Raw genomic sequence first — 11963 nt, forward strand, 5'->3', positions numbered from 1 at the left:
AACTATAAATTCATGCAAAAACTAGTGCAAACAATACTCTAATTGTTGCCATCCTTGTTACCAGTGCATATGTGTTTAAATAATTAACACATTCCTTTTGTCTAAACACTTGGCTATTAATCTAGACTTGTAGGTGTTTAGCGTACCATCTTTATAATACTTCCTTCTAAACACTCACTTGCATCCAACCAAGTATGGTTTGACATTGTTGATTCCATTTCATCTTGGATAACATCATTCCAAGAGGAGTCCTTAGAAATTACATTTTCATTGTAAATCTTAGGATCATCTTCCACTCGAAGAATTATAGGAATCTTACGAACAAAATTCTCACTATTTCCTTCTATTAAAAAAGAGAAATAAATTGATTATCGATTTTGTTCGGTCTTTGATTCTTAGTCTTTTGGACTCTCTTACTTAACCAAAGTTTATGTTGTGTTTCAACAAACTGCGGAGAACCTTCCTCACGAGGTTCTTATTTGTATGAATCTCAAATTCTTTATCCTCCGCGACAAAGTTCTCAAAATTCTACAATAACATTAGACTTGAGATTTAAAAGTTTATGTTCTTTACTATTGAGTGCATATTGTACAAAGACACATTTGATTTATCGAGGACCAAATCCATGCTCTGATACTAAATTTTAATAATTGAATTGACTTAAAAAGATTTTCAAAATCATAATCACACATTTATGGTTAAAATATGGTGGAATTCTTTCCAAAAAAAAATGGCAATTGATAAAGAGTAATAAAACAAATCAATCAATCAATAGAAATAACATATAATTAAAAAAAATAGTACACTATGCTTTTGTAAATTATCCATCCGACACACCTATTAAAGTATAGATATTTTTAGCATTTTAAGATCAAGTGATGGTTGGTAAAGGAACCATCCTCCCAAAATAATGAATATATGCTGAATTCAATTGAAGAAGAAATTAAAAATACACTATGTCATTATTAAAGAAAAATTAAAACTTTAAATAGAAGAACAAGTCAATTCCTCCTTAAATCCAATTGAATTTTCCATGAGCAAGACACACATACTGTAGCGTCTATAAAATTCAAATGTAAACATACAGTGCATTACGAAACGATTGTAATAATAAACCAATATACTACACTTTATATTATGAGCGATAAACTGTATGGACGCATCACTTCATGATACAACATACAATAGGCAACGGTTCAAACAAAATTTTCAACGGTTGATAAATTTTTTTTTTCAAAACCCTGCATACTTATTTTATATTTACAGAAACAAAATATTAAAAAATATACATGTCATGTTCATTCCGGTGCATTACGCCATATTTTATATCATCACAAGAAATATAATATATATTGCAATCACTATTACAACAACTTTTTTTTTTTAAATAATAACTATTTTATTAATGTCATATATCTTAATTACTACCGAAAAATCATACTATCAATAATTAAGGTTTTGTACCGGTTGTGAATAAAATTATATATTTTGATCTTTGATATTATAATTTTCACAATTCTATAAATTTCTTGAAGAAAGAATAAAACATACCCGGGTTGATAATAGCGATTATTTCTGTGTTAAGAATATGTCAACGGCACAACCGTTCCTCATTTGATACTTGAAATGGAAGTCTCGATTGCCATTAGGCAAAATACTTATAAGATAGTTAGAAAAAATCAATTTCAATCGAATGGATCGAGGCTAGAATCGTGAACGAAATCACTTTCCTTATAAGTATTTCAAGCACTCTCAATATGTCTTAGAGTTGGAACGCATGAATACCCAGGATAATCCAGCCTTTTATCGAGTTTGCGTAAGACCGACGAAAACTCGAATGTAGCGAAGAGTGTCTGGAATTTTAGTGAAGATGATAGGCTTATCAAATGTACATTTTGTTATTGATTTCTGAATCAAGAATGAGGTTTTTATAAGCCACTTTAGTATTGTTTCATAAGGTAGCAACCCTTCGTGAAACAGTTCCTTTTCCAAAAGTTACAATGTTTGGCCTATTGCAACATTTACCAAGAGTTGCGTGTTTTCATTCAGCAACACTTCACGAAGTGTTACATATTTCTGATTCAAATTACAAACAGCCTATTGCAACACTTCACGAAGTATTGCCTATTTTCATATTCAAAATACAAACTTCACATAGATATTTTCTTGTCATTTTGGAACACACCCATGGTGATTAAATATTATTAAGTATTAATAATTTCCAACAGATAACCGTGTGGCGTATCAATTCATTTCGCTTTTCGGTAGTTATTTGTTAGGGTTAGGTTATAGTTTGGTTTTCAGTGAAGCTTTGTTGGCACCGGCGATTCCTTCGGTTTCGGCGAGGGCTGGTGGAATTTTTCTTCTGTTGGTTGCTTGTCGAAGTAATGTTGGTGATGGGACAGAGAATAAGCTTGGGCCGTGGTTGATGCTTACTTGTTTTCAGACTTGGTGTATTTCGTCGGCGATGTTTTTGACTGCAATGGCGGCTAAAGCTGTTATTGTGCCGGATTTGGTGTCGTTGGTTTTGGTGTTGTTGATTTTATCCGGATGCACCCATTGACCCAAGCTGGCTAGGGAAAGGTTGGCGAAAATGGGGCCAATGTCAGCAAATGAGAAAATCACGACTGCTTCTCTATTTCTTACGGTAATCAGTTTGCACAGTTTATAAATCTAGTATGATGTATTATGTGATGAGTATAAACTTAAATAGGATAGATAGCTTTACTATTTTCGAACTATGTTATTGGGTATTACTACTTTGGTATTTAGTAACTCTGTTATTTCCAAAGGAGTTGTTGATTTGAGTTGAAAATGTGCTGAACTTTTGTGACAAATGTTGTTAAGAGTCTCACATTATATTAGCTAAAAATATGTGCGTAAAGTTTGTGGATATTATTTTTTTTCAAGTCGATTTTGTAGAGTTGAGTTCGGTTTTATAGGATTGAGTTGCCGAATTCTAAGAAATGCTGATCTAATTGCTTAGTTGGTCCTTGGGCCGCTCACCTTCAACGCAATGCCTTTTTTGTGTCATTTCCTTTTGTCCTTCTTGAGTTGAGCATCCAATTGTGATGATGGGTTGGTCATATGAGAGATGGTGTCTTGCGACATATATTTGTATTCCTTGTATTCCACCAGATATTTTTTAAATCAGATATACATTTATTACTCAATGAAAAATAATTGAAACTCATGACTGAATAGAAACGGGATAAGTAAGTCATTTATTATTTCAATGCATTCAACTGGGTTGAATTTAAAATTATAATGTGCTGAATGACATGGTGATGTAGAATTATAAAATTGGAGATATAATTTTCATAACAAAATCCTATAGTAAAGTTATGGATTCTAAGACTGCCAAAAGTTATGGACTTCACAGCAACCACAACTTAACAAGTAAACATTATTGGCATAGAAGCAAAAAGGCTAGACCGATATATCATTGTAAAATTTAGTTTTTTAAGAAAATAATAATATATAATTAAAAATTAATAAAAAATATTTAGAATTAATTATTGAAAATGTGGCACTGATACACCATTAATTGAATTGTCGGGTCATTAAAATATAATCTTAAAATAGAGAACTAACTGAAATTAAAAAACAAAAACTTTAAGAACCAAAATCCCGAATTTTAAAATTAAAAAAAAAAAGTCAATAATTTTAGAGTTTAAAGGTAGTACATTGACAGTGTAAACTAACTTTACACATACAACCAATGCTTCACATTTTTACTGGCTATGCTAACACGGTTTTGCAGCCGATTGTTCCTGATGGCAGAATAGCGGAAACGCAGGAGCTGGGCATGGCTCGGGGGGCGGAAGGAGGTTCTATGGTGGCTGGCAGCGTTTTGGGGGCAGAAACGGTTCTCAGTAAGGAGTGTGTTAGGGGAGGGATGGATGCTTTGCCTGCAAAAAGTATGGGTAGTTTGGAGGGAAATTCTGTTTCCGTAGTGGGGACTGGTGTTTCGCAACAGTGTGTAGTCAAGTTCACAATGGAGAATGGCTTTCCTAAGGCCTTCTCAAAAAAATTGAAACGTAAATCTATGAATTTAGTGGGGAAAAGTAGCTGCGGTGCTTGAAGGAATAAAGGTTTTTTGAGTATAAAAAATACTACGAAGGCTTTAGAGGGGTCGGACGGTCATTTTAGTGGAATTTCATCGTCTCGCTGTGGAGAACAATCGGAGGAATCATATATTCATCGGTGTAACATGAAACGATGGAAACTTGTGGACAAAAATTTTGGTGGAAAATTGTGGGAGGCTATTGAGGCTTTGGGGGTGGTAGACATGGAGGGTCGGAGAAATTTAATTAGTAGATTAGAAAGGTTGGAACAAGGAGGAAGTCAAGAAGGAAGAGTTAGGAAGGAGTCAAACAAAGAGGTCTAATGATTATTGGCACCTTGAATATTAGAGGGGGAGTGAATGCACTCAAAAGAAGAAGAATCAATTCTTTAATTAATAAAGGTCAAGCGGATATTTTTCTTTTGCAAGAAACTAAAATTTCAAATATGAATGAAGCGTGGGCGAAGAGTTTTTGGAGGTAGACTTTTCTTTTTCTAACTCTATGGGGAGATCGGGGGGTTGCTTACAATTTGGAGGAAGGATGTGGTGGAGGTGTTGAGTAGTTTTAAAGGAGAAGGTTTCTTGTGGATTCATGTTCGATGGAAAAATCATTTGTACTACGTGGTGAACATTTATTCTTCTTGTGATTTGAGTAGGAAAAAAATTTTGTGGAACGAATTGCTTGCTTGTAAGGAATCGTTTAAAGATGGGGAGTGGATTATGGGAGGAGACTTTAACGCTATTAAGAATTGTAGAGAAAGAAAGGGAAGGGGGTTGTTGTGAATCATAGAGATTCAGATCTTTTTTCGGAGTTCATCTTTAAGAGTGAGTTAGTGGATATTCCTTGCAAAGGAAAAAAGTTTTCTTGGTTTAGTGGAGATGGTAATTCTCTGAGTAGAATAGACCGTTTTCTTTTTTCGAGTAATGTGATTGATAGGTGGAAGATTACCGGCCAACTTATTGGAGATAGAGACATCTCGGATCATTGCCCGATTTGGTTAATGAAGGATATTTCTAATTGGGGACCAAAGACTTTTAGGTTTAATAACGAATAGTTTTCTCTTGGCTCTTTTGTTCCTTTTGTGGAGAAAGAATGGAAAAGTTTGAAGGTGGAAGGGAGAGGGGATTTTGTTCTAAAAGAGAAACTTAGGCTTTTAAAAGACAAACTTAGAAGTTGGAATAAGGAAGTTTTTGGGAAGATTGACCTTGAAATGGAGGAAGGAGTCCATGATATGAACAAGGCCGATGAGAGGTTAGTTTTCGGGTTCAATTCTTCTTCTTTTGATGAAAACCTCATTTTTAGAAAGGAAGCTTGTAGTAAATTTTGGAGGAATTTGAGAATTAAGGATAATATGATTCTTCAAAAGTCTAGATGTTCTTGGCTTAAAGAGGGAGATGCTAATAGTAGTTTTTTTCATAAGGTTATGAAACAAAGGAGGAATCGTAATCATATTGGTCCTATATTTTCTTCGGGAGACATGACAGATTCGGTGGATGGAGTTAAAGAAATGGTGTTTAATCACTTTGAGAAGAAATTTGTTGAAACGGAGGAGGTGAGACCTTTGTTGGAAGGTATTCCTTTTAATTGTATTATAAGGAGGAGTCGGATGGTCTTGAGAGACCCTTTCTTGAAAGGGAAATAAAGGAGGCGGTGTGGGAGTGTGGTGGGAATAAAAGTCCGGGTCCGGACGGTTATTCTTTCCTCTTTTTTAAGAAGTGTTGGCATTTCATTAAAGAAGATTTCATTCGCTTTTTCAATTACTTTTTTGGTGGGAATTCCGTTTCCAAGGCCATTACTTCTTCTTTTTTTACTTTAGTTCCGAAATCCCCTAATCCTATTTTTTTGGATGATTATAGACCTATTTGTTTGGTGGGTTGTTTATATAAGGTGGCGGCGAAGCTCTTGGAGGGGAGGCTTAAAGGAGTCCTTAATTCCATTATTTCCGCTTGTCAAAGTGCCTTTGTTCCCGGTAGACAACTTCTAGATGGTGTGTTTGTAGCAAACGAAGTGGTGGATTATGCTAAAAAAGAAGAAAGCAAGTGTATTCTCTTTAAAGTGGATTTCAAAAAGGCTTATGATAAGGTTAGTTGGAGTTTCTTGCGTTATATGCTTAAAAGGTTGGGATTTGGGGAAAAATGGATGAAATGGATGGAGGCTTTGATATTTACTAGTAATATGTCGGTGCTTGTAAATGGGAGTCCTACGAAGGAGTTTTGTGTTTCAAGAGGTTTGAGGCAAGGAGACCCTCTCTCTCCTTTCCTTTTTGTGATAGTTGGGGAAGGCCTTTCGGGTTTAATTAGAAAATCTATCGAAGTGGGGGAATTCCAAAGATTTACTATTAAGGGTTCTTGTTGTGTGGATGTTCTCCAATTTGCGGATGACACTCTTATAGTCGGGGATGGAAATTGGAAACATGTGTGGGCGATAAAGGCGGGGCTTCGGGCTTTTGAATTAGTTTCCGGGCTTGGTATCAATTATCACAAAAGCAAGTTGATTGGCATAAATACTAATAGGAGTTTTTTGGAGGCGGCATCCTTCCTTCTCTCTTGTAAGGTGGAAGATCCTAACTTTTACTTTCTTGGTATTCCTATAGGTTTCAACCCGAGGAAGGAGCCACTTGGAATCCTCTTTTGTTAAAGATGAAGAATCGTTTAAAAGGATGGATGAACCGCTCCTTGAATTTGGGAGGTAGAATCACTCTTTTAAAGTTCGTGCTTAGCTCTTTGACCATTTTCACTATGTCTTTTTATATAATTCCTAAAAAGTGGTGAAAAGGTTTAAAGCGTTTCAAAGTAAGTTTTTGTGGGGAGGAGTGGAGGAAAAGAGGAGGATCCATTGGGTGAAGTGGGAGGAAGTTATTATACCTTTTAAGAAGAGAGGTTTAGGAGTAAAAAATATTGAGTTGTTCAATTTGGCTCTTCTAAATAAGTGGAGGTGGAGGATCCTTCAAGGGCATGACGGTATGTGGTTAGACGTTTTGAAAGCTCGGTATGGAGACATATCCGCTTTTGCTTTTTGTGTTGGCAAGGGTTCTAAAGTTCTTCCCTCTTGCTCTTTTTGGTGGAAAGATTTGATTAAGGTTAGTTCATCTTTTTCTTTGGATCCTATTGTCGAATGTAATAATTTTTCTATTAATAATGGATTTATTACGCCGTTTTGGGAATCAAAATGGTTGAATGGTACACCTTTGCAAGAAGCTTTTCCGGTTTTGTATGATTTTACTTGCTTGAAGAAAGTTTCGGTTGCGGCTATGGGAGGTTGGTTGGATGGTGTTTGGATTTGGGGTGATTTTGGAGTTTCCGAGTCACTTTTGACTAATCCCGTTATTGTGGAAGAATTGGGCAATTTGAGGTGGAGGTTGGAGGATTTTAGGGGGTGGAATTCCGAAAAAGATAAAGTGTCGTGGACTGGTAATCCGGAAAATTCCTTTTCGGTAGCTTCGTGTTATTCTTTCTACGATTCCATTAGACTTCCTTTTGCCCCCCCCCTTAATATTCATGAAAGTGTGTTTGGTTTAATTTGGAAGTTGGAGGTCCCTTTTAAGATAAAGGTTTTTGGTTGGAAGTTGTTTCTAAATAGATTACCAACAAAGGACCTTTTGGAGATTCGAGGTATGCATCTTCCTCTTGAGAATTTAATATGTACTTTTTGTGGTAATTGTTCGGAAAGTAGGAATCATCTCTTTTTTAGTTGTGGGGTGGTAAAGAAAATTTGGGGTGAAATAGCTTGTTGGGTGGGTAAAGGGGAAAGTGTTAGTGAAGAGTGTTTGTCGAATTTTATGGATTGACACTTATTCTTTAGTGTGAAAATGGTGAAAGATAGAAAATTGGGGATTATTTGGCTTGCTACTTCTTGGGCCATTTGGTTGGTTAGAAGCGGAATGTGTTTCCGGAATGAATTATGGAATGTTACGACACCGTTTGGAACATTAAGCTTTTGGCATGAAGGTGGTCTTTTTGTGGGAATATTACTCGATCCAGTTACTCTTTTACGAGTTTTGTAAGGAGTCGTTGTTCTTCCTCTCGTAATTGTAATTGGTTTGTAATTTTCTTTTGTCAGTTTTTACCGTCTCTTTTGTAATCGGGTTGGAGAACCCTTAGTTCTCCCTTTTATAATATCTTGATTACTAAAAAAAAATTAATACAATGGGTTATTGCAAAACTCATAGAAATTACAATTGGTATGCGTAATTTTCCCAATAAACGACCATTTCCAAATTAGAGCTTTACAACTCCACACGACGTCTCTTGAGTTCCAAGTCGAATTGTTGAAGACTATCTCATATCTACGTAACCAAATGCTCCAAAGAATGGCTAGCCAAACAACTCCCTCCTTCCCTTTTTTCACCTTCTTTGCACGACAAAAATTGCTCTAATGCCAAAAATTCTCCTTAAAATCACCGGAACAATTAAGGTTCAAACCTATCCAATTTGCCATCTCCATCCAAACAATAACGACAAAACGGAAACACAAAAAAGAATGTCGCAATGTCTCATTAATTTCCTCACAAAGCACACAATCTAAATTCTACCGCCTTAATCTTATCAAAGTGATCCAAAAAAATTCGAAGTTCCACATCTGACAGTGTCACCGAATCCCCTAACCATTGACCAACTCGATTCCAAATTCTTTTGGTTATCGGGCAGCTATCAAATAGATGATCGATGTTTTCCATATCTTGAAAGAAAAAGACACAACAGTAGTCTACATCATAAATTAAAACCCCTCTCTTTTTCAACTGATCTCGCGTTGGTAATCTGTCCAAAGCATATCTCCAACCAAACATTCCCACCTTCGACGGAACTTCAATCTTCCACACAAATTTTATTCTCCTTAATTGAGATGATTCCAGCCCACTTCCTTGCGAATTACGACATATCTCCTTGCCACACCCCTTGACAGTGAATCCATGCTCTTCATCCGCCAGCCAAAGCACATCATCTCTCCCGAAATTTTGTCTGCTTAAAACCGGCAACTGTTGAAGCAACAAACTCGTGAGAACCCCATCATAGTCGTCTGGTTCATGCAGCCAGCTGTCTTGCTTCCACTTCCAGAACTCTCCCTCCCAATACCCCGCCTCCGCAACAAACATAAACCTGTTGGCTGCCTTGTGATACAACTCCGGATACGCTTCCGACACTCGCATACGTAAAAAAATGCAAATAAGCGTCATAGCCCTTGGTGCATGCACTATAAATGCACCAATAAAACTAACGTACCATTGACATAATGGGAGGCCCCTATGTGTGTATTATTTAAATATTGTATCATTTTTAAACTTTTTATAATTACTAAATTTTTAAATAATAATTAAAATTGACTCTATTTGAAATATAAACTAAAATAAATAGAGCAAACATATAAATATAAACAAAGAGATGAAATAAATAACTTTTTCCATAAATAAGCACAACCAAACTCACAATTTATAGTAGATCATTAGCACATCATAAATTAAAGGACATCGGTAGTTCATTTGATTTTTCTATTGGTACCCTACCATTCATATACCTTGGTGTTCTAATCTTTAAAGGTAAACTTAAAGATTAGGGATGACAACAAAATCCATATCTACGAGTATCCACTCGAACCCGTCTCGAAGTAGAAGGGGAAAACCCGTTTTGACAGGATTTGGATTCAGGTTTGGGTTTTCGTCGATTATAAAATATGGGGTCAGATCGAGTAATGGAGACACTAACACCCACCCCGAACCCGCCCCGTTTATTTCATTCTATATATTATTATATATTTTTGATAATTTAGAATAGTAAATACATAACCAAAGTTTTGATATTTTGATTTAAATTTATTATTTAAAACATTTGAAATGTATATATGATTTTATTTGAAATTGTTTCATTTTATTATTTATAAATTAATTTAATTTTGAAAAAAATAATTATTTCTATTAAAAAAATGCGTGGGATACGAGAATTGTTTTGGGATTCAGGTTTGGGTAGGTAATAACCGTCCCCGACCCGCCCCATTGTCATCCCTACTAAAGACATTCACTTTCAATTCTTCATTGATAAAATCAAAGTCAAATTGACATCCTGAAAAGCTTCACTTCTTTCCTTTGCATGAAGAGTTCAATTGATCAAAAACATTAATCATGACATGCTCATTAACTCAATCACAAGCAATTCTTGACCTAAGTCCATCGTCAATGAACTCCACAAGATGATGAGAATTTCTGGTTGTGGAAATAGGCTAGGCAAGGCTAGGCTTTAGAAGGCCTGAGCTTGGCCTACGATAAACTTAAAAGGCCTAAGCCTGGCCTAAGGCCTATCATAGGCTCAGTTTTTTAGCCTGGCCTGGCCTTTTTAAAAGCCTGACCTGGCCTGAAAGCCTATTTAAAAAGCCTGTATCTTATTAAAGTTTTCAATTAATCTGTATAACTTCAGAAGTCTTGTAGGTCGACCTATATATACATATATAAGTGAACCTATTTAGCATTTGTTTTTATATATATATATATATATATATATATATATATATATATATATATATATATATATATATATATATATATATATATATATATATATATATATATATATATTTATATAGGGTAGCCTATTTAGCTTTTTTTACTAATATATATGCATACATGAACCAACTTATTTAGCATATCTCTAATATATATGAAAATATAGGCCGACCTATAAGGCTTCATAGGCTTTTTTTAATAGCCTAAGTCTGACATATTTAAATAAAATAGGCTTTTAAAAAAGTCTAAATCTGGCCTCTTTATTAAATAGGTCTGGCCTGGCCTAGACCTATGTAGGCCGGCCTAGCCTATTCCATCCCCTAATGAGAAATATTTGATCCCAGGAAATATTTTAGGAGAATATTTAGATATAGGTATTTTTAAAATAATTTGTAATGATATATTTTGCTTAATATATTTATTAGGGTGTCTTTGGTTCAAAAATTTCAAAGAAATTTCCAAGATTAAATTATCCTCAAATAAAAATAAGGAAGTGTGATTCTAGAGTATTTTTAAGAAAATATATTTGACATATTATTGGATATTGTTAAGAAAATTAATACTATATTTATTAATTAAAAAATTATGTGAAATTTCATGGGAATGAAGATTCATACTTTCTTACGGAATAAAATTATTGAAATTTTAAAAGTTATTAAAAATTATTTTATTCCTTAGAACCTTTGTGTCTAGAAATAAATTTTCTTCAAACTTTTAACAAACATATATATAACCATTTTTTAAAAATTATTCCAGAAAACTTAATTCCTAAACTTAAAACAAACAACCCTTAAAGAAGTTCAGTTGTGATGTGAAATTCAAACTCGCAGCCAATCAATTACTTAACAAAAAAAATCCAAAGTATCACTAATAGGACATAAATGGACCTCTTAATTGATATTATTTACCAAAAAAAAATATTCCCCTAAAACTTTAAAGCACTAAATACACATAAAAGCCTCTTAATTCATACTACTGATCTATACATTGTTTTTTAAATTAGTCAATTGATATAAATAGCAATAAACTTTATGGGAAACAAAAAATACTAATTAAATTTCATATAAAGAAAATATCCTTTAAAAAAATAGTGGTTAATATTTCTCATTAAATAAATATAAAATATAAAATCATATATAATGAACGCGCCTATAATACTTTATAGGCCTCAAGCCAAAATAAAATTTACTATAATATACTTGATTTTCTTAAATGCTTTTGAATTAAATTAAGAATATAATAGTAATACAAGTATTAATTAGTCTAAAATTTAATAACTTTTACTTACAATAGTGACCAAGATGACCAAGATTTATAGTCAATTTTTTGTTTATAATAGTGACCGGATGGATTAATAATTTCAACCTTTGCTGATGGTGAATTTTGAAATAAGAAGTCCACTGCTT

Source organism: Vicia villosa, linkage group LG2 (assembly GCF_029867415.1).
Source record: "Vicia villosa cultivar HV-30 ecotype Madison, WI linkage group LG2, Vvil1.0, whole genome shotgun sequence".
Taxonomy (NCBI): Eukaryota; Viridiplantae; Streptophyta; class Magnoliopsida; order Fabales; family Fabaceae; genus Vicia; species Vicia villosa.